Source organism: Sander lucioperca, chromosome 23 (assembly GCF_008315115.2).
Source record: "Sander lucioperca isolate FBNREF2018 chromosome 23, SLUC_FBN_1.2, whole genome shotgun sequence".
Classification (NCBI taxonomy): domain Eukaryota; kingdom Metazoa; phylum Chordata; class Actinopteri; order Perciformes; family Percidae; genus Sander; species Sander lucioperca.
Genome location: NC_050195.1, coordinates 12,538,305 through 12,550,864, shown reverse-complemented (window position 1 = coordinate 12,550,864; position 12,560 = coordinate 12,538,305). Strand labels below are relative to the sequence as shown.

The 12,560-nt window shown below is 43.1% G+C and overlaps 1 long non-coding RNA gene across 1 annotated transcript; it reads right to left on the bottom strand.

The window, feature by feature from the left end:
• Positions 1 to 7,616: 7,616 nt before the first annotated feature.
• Positions 7,617 to 9,098, bottom strand: LOC116050718. Its single transcript, XR_004105149.2, has 4 exons — positions 8,835 to 9,098; positions 8,260 to 8,329; positions 7,958 to 8,129; positions 7,617 to 7,713 (listed from the first exon to the last, which is right to left on the bottom strand). It is a non-coding gene; the product is annotated as an uncharacterized LOC116050718 (long non-coding RNA).
• Between the last annotated feature and the right edge of the window lie 3,462 nt (positions 9,099 to 12,560).

Here is a 12,560-nt window from a genome sequence, read left to right as displayed (position 1 = left end):
GTTTTTGTTGACTGGTTGAGCGACTCGTCAAACATTAACACAAACTGGCCAGCCTTGTTGATGGTGTTGATGAGCTCCTGCTTGAAGCGTGGTGCTAACCCGAATCGTATGATGTATCCAGTTTTGTCCTTGCCACAAGTGAACGACTTTGCTATATCCGAATCTGGAAACATAGCCTTGAAAACTTCAGCCAAGTTTTCGTTTGAGTTCAGTGAATGGTGTTTCTCCGCTGTGTGGAGACACCACAACACCTCAGCACGCAGTGTTGCTGTGCCGCCCAGAGCCACTCTGATGTCGGCTGCAGAAGATGAGGAAGCAGAGACAGCCCGGGTCGTAGCTGCCGGTGGTGTAACGACGTTGGCACTAGGTTGTGGTGGTGCAACGCGATTACCACAGAAGCTAGCGATGGAGAGCTACCGCTCTCGGCGGCTAGCAGCGGCTTTGTGGCTAGCACAACACATGCCCATTGACACAATACTTATTTTTTCTTGCATAATGTACAATATGCCTCTCTGACATTCCCCTCAACTGGCTGCAGCCACTCTTTGAAGTCCGGCATTTCCAGCCAGGACGCTGCAAATTTGCACTTCCCCATTCTGTTCATACGTTCACCAACCTTCTCTTAAAACATTTCGGTGCGTTGTAATACACACTGGGAACGCCAGAGCGTACATTGTGCTTTTGAACTTCCGCCCGCCTGCCCGCTCTGGTGCTCTCAGAGGCAATTTACGAACGCACCCACAATAGCCTAGTTTTTTATGTACCTGTTCGTTTTTTTAATAAAAATGACTAAATTCACACACTTTTACGATGTTTTTGGGACTCAAACTGTTGGACAGCTAATTCAGAAAAAATACTTTCAAAATTTAAGACTTTATAAAGCCGTGATAAGACTTTTTAATACTTTTTAAGGGTCTTAATTTTCCCAAAATTGATTTATCACCTTTTAATACTTTTCAAGACCCCGCGGATACCCTGTATATTGGGGCTTTCTTTGTTGACCAGGAGAGAGGGACAAAGCTGCTTAGTTCTGAACCAAGGGCTTTACTTGCATCATGTTTTACAACAACTAAAATTAATTTTATCTTCACAGTTTCTTCCAGATAAAATGCAGTGCTTTGGCTGTCTTGCTGCAGGTTTAAAAAATGAAGAACAGGCTCACCCGACTACAACAAGATTAAAAAGGCTCCCCTTATATTTCTATAACCTTGAATGGAGCTCAGCGCAAATTCTTTCAGGAAGACTTCTAAAATATAATCACTTTCTCTCTCCTCTAAACGGATCAGCTGTAGAGGTGTTCACTTTTATTTTAACCAATCAGAAGCGGCCATGAAAATCACGAGCCAATCACTGCATGACATCCCTGTTTAAAACCCGTCTCTCTCTGCTGCTCAGTTGTCATTTCAGGATAAGAGCACAAATACGTATTGTTTGTTGGATGGTTACATGGCTCTGGCTTCCTTTCTGTTTGGCTTGTCTCTTTTTCTGCTCACCATGTCGGATTCCGATCTTGATCCGGCGGCGCTGGATCCAGCTAATACGGCAATGGTGCCAATTGCAGTTTCTCCTGACGGGCTGCGAAGGAGCTCTCACTTGGCTACGCAGCCTGGGGTTCACTCAGACGAGATGGAGTCGGCTCTCCAACAGCTTCAGGATCACAGCATCATACCGGCTCCCGGCTTCCCGTCTCCTGATATTCGCGAACTGGCTGACCTGGCAGGTCGTCCTTCGCCAGCGGATTTACCTTTCATCGCCGTGCCCGTACGCGGCCGCAAACGGTCCAGGAAGGCTGATCTACCTTCCGCCCCCCCGCAGAAGAGCCGAGGCGGCAGCTCTCCTGGCTGCGTAGGCGGCATGGTTTTGGGGAGGTCACTGGAAGCGCAAACGCATATTGGTTCTCTGCGACAATCAAGCAGTCGTTAGCATAATCAATAAAGGGTGTTCTTCCTGCAAAAACATTATGCCTTTCATGAGAAGTATCACTTGGGCTGCTGTCACTCACAATTTCATTATCACTGCCTGTCACGTCCCAGGTCATCATAACACTCTGGCTGATGCTCTTTCCCGCTTTCATTTTCAGACTTTCCAGAGCCTTTGCCCGGAAGCCAGCCCAGTACCAGTAGCACTGCCCTCTCTCCAAGAGTTAGCGCTTCACTGATTTCAAACCTCCTACATTCCTATTTGGAATCCGCTAGGCATTATATGAGGAAAGGTTTAACAGCGTCAACTGTAAAAACTTATGATTTTGCCTGGTGTACATTCGCTTTTTTCTGTGTTACCATTAATGTACCCCTTAAACCTGTTTCAATCAACAGTATTTGTGCTTTCATTTGTTATTGTCACGATACTCGCCATTTCAAACTGCAATATATTCGCGGATTGCTCGCGGGTATCCAGTTTAACATCAGGTGTTACGACCCTTCATTTTCATCTCTTTTTTCCAACCAGGCAATCAAACTTATCCTGAAAGGCATTTCCAAAGCACATCCCTCTGCACCGGATCTTAGGCTGCCGATTACACTTCGTGTATTGCAAACATTAGTGTCGACACTTAGAGCGGGCGTTTTTTCCTCCTACATCGATGCATTACTTGAGTCTGTATTTTCGTTAGCTTTTTATGCTTTTCTCCGGTGCGGAGAATTTACTACTCCTTCTAAATCATTCAATCCCAGCGCAGACATCACTTTTTCCGATTTGGCTTTTCACACTCATCACTACGATTTACATCTTAAGCATTCTAAATGCAGAGGCGCTTGCTCCATCGTCGTTGCTCATCTGAAGCTAGTCCTCATTAAAGCGAAATTGTCACTTCACTATTACACGGGTCATTCCTTCAGAATAGGGGCTGCTACTACAGCGGCAAATCAAGGCATATCATGTACGCAACTCGGTAGATGGTCATCTTCTGCCTTCTCCTCCTACATTCGCCCTGATGTCAGTGACATCCTTGCAAGCCAGAGATCTCTAAGACCATAATCCCGGTAAGCATGCATATAACTGGTGGTGATGTGTTTTCATGTTTCTGATCATTCTCACAGTCATTGAGTATTTTGCATATTGTATGCTGGCATCTCTTCTACACATATTTTATTTTTATTCTAAACCGTACGCTGTGCGACGGTCATAGTTTTATATATAGCATATAAATAAATAAATAACCCAGACGCAGCAGCCGAGGTTCTGTCGCCATGCCGACAACAAGCGCTGCCAAACGCGGTCGCAGCAGCCGAGGTTTTGAGTCGCCATGCCGACATCAAGGGTAGCAAACCCGGACGCAGCAGCCGAGGTTTTGAGTCGCCATGCCGACATCAAGGGTAGCCAAACCCGGACGCAGCAGCCGAGGTTTTGAGTCGCCATGCCAACTTCAAGGTTAGCTAAACCCGGACGCAGCAGCCGAGGTTCAAGTCACGAAACATCTCAATGCAATCATCATCATTAGGGATGAGCGAGTACAGCATTATCTGTATCTGTTAACCATATGAATTATCTGTATCTGTACTCGGACTGGGCGGGGCCTAACCCGGAAGTGGGCGGGATTTAACCCGGAAGTGGGTCGGGTTGTCTTGAAATGGGCGGGGCTTTAACCGGTATGTTATTTTAAGCATGCAATTGATATGGGTTGATCAGAAATTGTTATATTTATTGCTGATTAGAAAACTATTTACATGACAGCATCAGCATTGAGCTTCAGATCAATGGTTTTGATCACAATAACAAACTATATACAGAACAAGAACAATGAATACAATACATGCGGTTGCAATTATGAAGTAAAATGTAATGAACAAGAGTTTTCATACTCAACATAACTTTCTTTTTTTAACTTTTAATTTTTTTATGATCAGTGTGATTTTTTTTTTTTTATTTCCACACCAGGTATGTGTGTGTGTGTGTGTGTGAGAGAGAGTAAGAGAGAGAGAGAAAGAGAGAGAGGGGGGCGGGGGGGACTGTGTTCTACGGATCAAATAGTCCGACGCTGTTTTTCAGATCTGAGATCTGATCAGATCTGAAAGAAAAAAAATCTCCGACAGGCAGAGATGCAACACGAGTCACATTCTACCAAGCACCACATCTGAACAAACCCCACGTTTACCAGAACTCTACTGGTTAATAAGTAAGTACTACAAACCGAAGTAAAAAACAAACCTGAAGCTGATGAAACCCTAAACGTTAACGGAAAAGACCCGCGAACCTGAGAGAGAGAGAGAGGGGCGCTGTGACGACTAGCCTACTGTTAATTATTTCCCTGTTAAATAACAGGAAATTACTGGCAGCAGGATTACCATTATTTTCATGTTAAATCACCATTTATTTTGTTTAATTAAATATTGCTTTTTAAATTTATTGTTAATTATTTTAGCATAGTAATGTGCACCACTGATTGTAATATACATATTCTAGCTTTAGTTAATACAAGAATAGGCATAATATATCACATAACACTTAAGTGAAAGAAAACAAACAGTTCCATGTTGAAATTAACTTATTTATTGTTAATACAAACACTGAAAGTTGAATACTTACAAATGTAGGCACACATAGATTGGATCAATCACAAAAAAAAATACAGTATAAAAATACAGTATATCATGTTCATTGCTGACATCTATTTTAACGATCTAATCGCACGGCGTGAAGCGCCTGGTGCAGCTGCGTTTAGGGCGTGTCTAAATCCACTTTTGCTAGTTTGACGGCAGATAAAAAGTGTCCGTGCGCCGGGTGCATGGTTCTAAAGGGTTGTACTTAGTGTCTTCATTAATCAGAGGTATGTTTTGGGCGTAACATGCAATCAACCAATCAGAGATCATCTCCCATTCCCTTTAAAAGCCAGGCGCGTTTGGACCTTGGAGCATTGCTATTATGATGGAGGATTTGCACCGTAAAATTTTTATTTGTAATGTTCTGCATGTGTGTGTGATGCTGTGCATCCCTGTGTGTGTGTGTGTGTGTGCGTGCTGCTGTGCGTCCCTGTGTGTGTAACAAGCATAGTGTGTGCGCGCTGTGCACGAGCCTAGGAGCATTTTACTAATGCTCTGTTAAAATAACAATGAAATGCTGCGTTATTGACTTTAGACCAGGTTTTTGTTGGTCAATGGTGCCATCACTTCCCGCTGCCTCAAGATCCCAGAATGCACCTGAACACACCTCCCTGTAAGACCAGCACGCCCAGAATGTACCTGAACACACCTCCCTGTAAGACCAGCACGCCCAGAATGCACCTGAACACACCTCCCTGTAAGACCAGCACGCCCAGAATGCACCTGAACACACCTCCCTGTAAGACCAGCACGCCCAGAATGCACCTGAACACACCTCCCTGTAAGACCAGCACGCCCAGAATGCACCTGAACACACCTCCCTGTAAGACCAGCACGCCCATGGACCACAGATGGCTGCAGGTGAATTTGCTATTTAAACAACGTGGGCGCTGGACGGGAAATTGACAACTGCGTCAATCTTAAACTAGCAAGATAGGGCCCTAAACCTCAACATTTTATGTTCCCTGAACTGCTAAAATTCAGCAAAAAAGACTCAAACCAAGGACATTCCCTTTGACTCCTGGTCACTCAAAAATTTTACACAGGCTGATTAATCACAAATAAATCTCATGTTCTCATGTTCATGGCTTAAAAAGTAGCAAATACATTTTTTAAACCCAAATACATTGTTCATTAGGGGTGGAACGGTACACAGAAGTCACGGTTCGGTTCATACCTCGGTTCAGACATCACGGTTCGGTTCAATGGAGCGAAAAGCAAAACAAAAATGCAGAAGGCAATTTTTTTTATTGTGCATCTCTCAGGCTGTCCCCTGAGCTAGCTGTAACAGCTTGAAGCGTATATAAAGTAAGATGTAAACAGTAAACAATAAGTACCCTGCATCATCTCCAGACTCCATCTGGAACTTGTAAACTAAATAAGACAATCAGCTAGTAGTGTGATATGGGAGACAAGTGCTGCTCTCAGATGTGAATGCACAGAGCAACTTCGGTTACAGAGCTGTTGGCGAATTGTGGTGTTAGCTTTACACGCTAACGGCGAAGCTAACAGCTAAGGGCGGAGCTAACAGCTAACGGCGGAGCTAACAGCTAATACCGGAGCAAACAGCGAAGCAAACGGGCCTGGAGGCCATTTGTAGTCGAGGCAAGAAGGGATCCAGCTACAGTACGTCCGTGTTTGGTTGTATATGAAGGGACTAGTTTGCTTCGTGTGGACTCACTGGACCGACTGACTCGACATGTAGGTGTCCCTAATAGAGGAGACACACCAACCCGATTATCGGCCGTTGGACCGTCTGGCGAGGTCGGTGACTCGAGTCTGTTCAGTGTGTCCCGTCATTTTGGCCGACCTGACATGTTCAGTCAGAGACAGGGCAGTCGGGACTCACCCGGAAATGGGGAGCAGATGAGCCTCTCTAAATCTGATGAAAATCTTCTAAACTGACCTTTGTTGATCTGAAATGAAGACAGATTCAGCAACTGCACGGCCTATTTCTCTCTTCAAATGTTTTCAGAAACACGTTTCGGTGAACTATTTTAGTCCAATATGAGATCATATTCTGAACGAGCCGCCATGACAGTCTGGATGTGAATTTACGGAGAAAAAAGAACCACGTGACGTGTTCGTCCAATCAGCTGCCGGTTTTCATTTTCTGGGAAATAATCAGACTGTTAATGGAAACAATACAGAGCAGTGCCGCCTGCTGCTATGGAGACGTATTACATTTCGTGCACGTGCAGAGCGTACGCTCAAGTCGGTGTCTCCTCAGTGTGTTCTGAGGAACTTTCTGGACCTCGGGGAGACTGATCAGTCTGACTGACTTTACTGCCGACGGTCAGCCGTCTGGTTGGTGTGTCAGGGCCTTAAGAAACGCATGTCTAACAGTAGTTCCGCATTACATTGATTAATTTGCACGCAACTTTTATTTATTTTTATACGTGTATTCTGCATGTAAATTCATGGACCGAACTGAGACGCCCGTACCGTTTCGGTTCAATACGAATACATGTACCGTTCCACCCCTATTGTTCAATATAACAAAACACTTAATGTTACCAAACCACTGAAATTCAACATGTATGAATACATTTAAGCCTAGACTTAACACTTCATGGAACTCCTGGTCAATAAAGAGCAATAAACAATAAAAACACTGTCACTGCATAGACCACTAACCATTTTCTCAAAGCACACAATGAGGATCCTTTCGAAAGTCTTGGGTCTGTATGAGAGAGAGAGAGAGAGAGAGAGAGAGAGAGAGAGAGAGAGAGAGAGAGAGGGAGAGAGAGAGACAGACAGACAGACACAGAGAGAGAGAGAGAGAGAGAGATATGAGTTCCATAATTTCACCTGGCTTGACCTAACAAAAGCTAATTTCAGGAACAGAGCACAAAACAGAAAGAATAACAAAATAATAGAAAGTGTGATAAGTAAAATTCATTGAAAGAACAAAAAAAGAATGGCAAAGAGCATGGAAGAGGAGTTCATCATTCTAACTTTGAAAGGGAGTGGAGAATGAATTTTCCCAGCCTCCTGAATCATTGCTGTTTGAACATACGTGTACTGTATAAATCTATCTCACCTTTTTCAAATGAAATCCCACTGAAAATCCGTGAGTCTGCGCATGAGGCTGGCGACGTGTGCATTGACAGTTCTTCTTTTTTTCCCCTTTGCAGCCTTTGTCCCTTTTTCTGGGTTTATACCCACAAAGCGTCTGAAAAATTATACACTGGTTGGAAATCTAGTAATTCACACAGCACTAGCAGCACAACAAAGACAACAAATGTACATGAACTATCCTCAACATGGACTATCCTATGTGTCTATGAATATTGTAAGTTGCACTCAAACTTTCTAAAGCAAAGTTAATTGCTAAATCCCATCACCAGACCTGTTGAAACCATGCTTGAGCAACAGCTAGGCCAGAACAATGCAGGTGTTAACAGACAAAATCTTACCTCTGGATGAATTCAAGTGTGCAGGCTGCCTCCTCTTGGTACTGTAGGTTGAAGATGTAAAAACATGAAAAAAAAGACGCTAGCCCTGTCACGAAGGTGGACTGGATCCCTTCGCACACAATATGGCCCTCAATGCTGAGCATCCAGCGTTGGAAGTGGCTTCCTGTTTCTCCTGAAACAGAAATGTTTTAACTGTCTAATTTCTGTTTTAGTTTTCATTTTGAATACAGAGTTTAGTTTGATACCATTGAATTCACTACATACAACACTAAAGCCAACTGTCCTATCTAAAACCAACTTACCAAGAAGTATCAGACGAGGAGTTGCAGGTAAAGGGAGTGAACTCTCCAGGTCAGCTGCAGTGGCATATCCCTAGGAAATAGAACAAATTAAACACAATATTAATGAAATAAGACTACCATTGAGATAGATAGATAGATAGATAGATCGAGACATAGATCGATAGAGGGAGAGACAGGAAAAGAGATAGAGGGGGATATAGATAGAGATAGTGATGGATAGATAGATAAAGTGAGATAGATAAAAGAGATAGAGGGAGAGCGATAGATAGATACAAAAATAGAGGGAGAGACAGAGAGAGAGAGGGAAGGAGGGAGAGAGAGGGGAAAGTGGCAGAGGGTAGAAATAGAGAGACAGAGAGGAAGAAAGAAGGATAGAGATAGATTGATAGGGAGATAGTGATAAAACAGATAGATAGATACACGGTAGGTAAAGAGAGAGAGACAGAGTGAAACAGATAGGTAGAGATAGAGGAATAGATAGAGATAAAGGCAGAGTGAGGGAGAGATAGATGGTCAGAGAGAGGTGTGTGTGTGTGTGTGTGTGTGTGTGTGTGTTTGTGTGTAAGGGGACTTACATCTGCAAGAACAATGAGTCCTGAGACATCTTAGGAAAAGTGAGACAGAAGAAGATGGATGACCTGATAGGACAGCTCGACATCATCATCAAGCTGACGAAGAACTTCCTTCATCCTTGCATTTCCACAATCGCTTTGCCACACTCTTCCATGGCAAGGTCAAGGCTACGCAGCACAGGAATATCAGTAAGAAGCTCAAAGTGGGAGTATAGTCCTTTGTGACTGAACAAGTACGGCCACTTTGTTTTTAAAGTTGCAATGGTTGGTGTAGGTATTGGTATTGATGTGGGACCGCTGCAGGTAGAAAGTAGAATCCATTAGCTTCTTTACCTGTGGTCTCTCAGCACCAGCTGTGCCATCTTGACTGTAGATCCCTTCTAGTTGTTGACGCTTGGTCTCCATTGTGTCCTCAGTCTCTTCTGCAGGGAGGCTGGGCTGGAATCTTGTACATCCGTATGTGTCAGTAGGCCCTCTCTTTTGTCCATGGCTAGCTGAACGGTGCTGATGAAAACTGCTTGCACGGTTCAGATTTTCGATGCGATTTTTCACTTGAATCAGCAGAGATGTGTATCCACCATCTAGAAGCTGTCCATTGTCTCGCTGATCGGCAAAACTTTCTGGGTACTGGTGAACGATATTCCGGCAAACTACAAGGCACTGTGCTCGTGTTGGATTCAGCTCATGCTTCCTCATCTCATCGGACAGTATCCTGACCATCTGCCGTCGTGCACCTGGTGAAGGTCTCTTACGAGATGAAATGGCAGTGCAAATCTCCCCAGGCATAAGGTCCCATGGCACCTTAAAAGACTCTGGCCATGATTTCCTTACAGGCTGGGAGGCAGACGGGCTGTCCTCACTTCTAGATGGACTGATGATTGATAGACAGTTGCTGCTGACTTCGGTGGTGGAGGATGGAACGATTTCAAGGTTTACTGTGATCACTTTACTCTCTAAAAATGACAAAAAAATAATATGAGATGGGTCATGTGAACTTAATTGAAGGCATCAACAAAATATAACAACTGCAGAATCCTCTCCTCCCCCGGAAAATCAATCCAGATCCAAATCCCAGTTGTTTTTAAATTGTGAAATATACATTGGTTATGAACTTCTGCAAGCCATGATATAATGGAATAGTACTGTAACCTAAAAAGCAAGCTTACCTATTTGGAATACTTCCAAAAGTTGTCGCCGTCTAACAAGAGGCAGTAAGTCTGCAAAGTCATCCTCTTTTACATATTTGAGTTCTTGTGTTGATGTAAAGCCGCCAGCATTTACAATTCTATCAATTATAGCGTTGTGGATAGATTCTGGAATATTTGGCAGTGCCCTAGGCACAATCTCCATCATTTTCTCCAGAAAGGTAGGCATTGTTGTATACTGAGAAGAAAGAAAATGACAATTACTGTCAAATCAGACAATGTGTACTCTTGTAACATCAGAGAAAAAGTATTACAGTCCATTAGGATTCAGCCAACGAACAAGCTAGTGAGAGAAAATAGAAGTCGTCAGTCATTTGAGGAAAGGTTGGTAAACATGCTACAGTACATAATTTTGGGGTGTTGATTCTTAATAATGCATTGGCAATGGGAGAGAGGCAAAATATTCAAAACAGCAACCCCAAATGAAAGTAAAATAGCCTGTCTACCAATAAGAGATAGAAATTCCAACAATGACTATTGAACAGCTTCAGATTCTCCTGGCAAGGCTCGTGGGACTGTTTGCTCCAGCATCGTGGCTGTACACTGAAAGGAAGGAATGATGTGGTACAATTACTGCCATGTCAGAGAATGTGTATGCCGGTAAAGGATAATAATCGATAAGGTCATCTTGCTTAACACAGCAGTAACATCCCTGCACTGGAGTAAAGCCATAAATACCAACATCATGAAGAAACACAGTCCTACATTTTTCAGTGAGAAAATATACTGTTGAATGATTCTGTATCAGTATAATGACAATCTTTCCAATGACAAGACCCTCAGAGTTCTCATCTATTGACACAAGCATGTTTTTCTTGTATTTTGTGCCTTTGACAGTTGCCTCATTGGCAATCAGTGTATTGTGAGGGCCAAAATCATAGTTTGAAACAGATTCCCTGATGTAGTCATTGAAGTCCTCAAGAAAAAACTCAGTTGCCTTTTCTGCTACAACAACAGGTGCAAAGAGACTACCAGCCTGCAGATAGGCCTGAAAAAGCTGATGCCTCTCTGAAAGAGTTAAGCAGAGGTTTTTAAAGTTATGGAGCTTTCTGGAGCACTGCTTAAAGTAAGTGTGCTTGCTTTCAAATCTCAGTGTCCATAACCTGATTAGTGGACCAAAACACATTATGAGCTCAGGGTAGTGAGAAACATAATGGTGCTTAGGCTTCAGTTTGTGATTCGGGAAAGCCTCGCTCCTGAAACACAAATACTCATCAATGAGGACCCTCAGATATGCTATCTGTCCAGCTGAAATAGCTGGAGCACAAATGAGAGAGACCATTTCTTGCAGTTGTAAGACAAGTTGCCAAACTTTGTTTTCACTCGGTGACTGAATTTTCTCTCCGATCAGTAGTGGTAATAACCTGAGCAGGCACCAGTTTTGTACAGCATGGCCACTGAGTTTGTCACTTCCTGGGTTAACCTCGCATGGTTTGTCATTAGCATCATTGCTGAGATATTTAAACCGATTAATTCTTCGATTTAATTCAAGGTATGTAAACTGTTTGTCTACCTTGACCAGATGCTGAATGTACAATGAGAGGTCAGCGGACACAATGCCTTCAAACAAATCATGCCCAATACATGGTGGCAATCCAGGTTGACATACATGAAAATAGGATAACTCATTGAACAAGGAGTCAAATTTGATACCTCCACTATGGGCTAACCCCCCTTCAATTCTCTGCACATGTTCTCTGTATGACTGTACTGTGCGAGTGGCGGCCCTACTGAGTGGATCTGCATGGAATTTCTCTCTCTCCATTTCACAATATCTGCAGAAATGAATGCTTGTGCTGAAATTCTCAAAGAATCCGCCAATGTTGTGCGACCCCAAGTTGTCACCACAAATAGCATGCAGTATTCCTTTACAGACCTGTCCATCTGGTAACACTATACCACTTTTCTCAAGTTCTTTCAGATCTTTAACCAAGCGACCCAGGACTAAATCCTGGCCAAAATGTTTGAAGTCTTTCTCTTTGCAAAGAAGAACTAATTGCATTTGATCAGTATTTGACCTATTGTATGGTAAAAGGTCTGCCAGAGAAAGATACACAGCAAGTACTTTGTGCTTTTTTTCCCCTGACCCAAGTGGGTTTACCACCTCGAAAGCGTCTTGATATAAGATCAAGCCTAACGACCCATCTTTTTTAAGTGTGTTGTCTGTTACATTCTCCCCATCCCACACATCCTGAAAAACATTCTCAGTTTCTTTATGGGCATGAACTTGTTTGTATTGCTCAAATACAGACTGACTCTGAAAAAGAGCGTTGAGTGTTTGGTCTATAGGGACATAATGGGCAAAGCTGTCCTTCCCGGCTTCATTTTGTCCAAGGCATATTGGAACAGGTTCGACATAATTAAATTGACTCTTGAAAACAGTCTTTCTCCGTAGATCTGTTTTTAATGTGTGTGTATTGTGAGTTTGGAAAAGATCTTCCGCTTTCAGATCATCAATTAGAGCCCTAATTGAATCATCTGAAATCCCCATCTGACGTAACTTCTCATCCAATTTAAAAAATAT